Source organism: Penaeus monodon, chromosome 12 (assembly GCF_015228065.2).
Source record: "Penaeus monodon isolate SGIC_2016 chromosome 12, NSTDA_Pmon_1, whole genome shotgun sequence".
Classification (NCBI taxonomy): Eukaryota; Metazoa; Arthropoda; class Malacostraca; order Decapoda; family Penaeidae; genus Penaeus; species Penaeus monodon.
The window spans coordinates 15,695,496-15,695,747 of record NC_051397.1 but is presented as its reverse complement, the minus strand read 5'-3'; positions in this window follow the sequence as shown (position 1 = coordinate 15,695,747).

The following is a 252-nucleotide window of genomic DNA, read 5'->3' as shown; positions in this document are numbered from 1 at the left end:
GGGTGACCATAGTAATTTACATTTCATGAACTGTAGGTCAACTTTAGACTAAGTACGTGAAGAAAAGGATGTCTTATAGTACCTGAAAAATTCAGCAATTATTCGGCAAGTAAAGGATGAAATACAGCAATTTTGTTAACATCTGAAAAGCCTGCATCCCCCAGAGAAAAAAGAGGTAATAGAAGCTTAAACTACCCATTTTTTTTTCCACTCCAATATTTAAAAAAAGGCGACCCCGACACAAAAACTGTA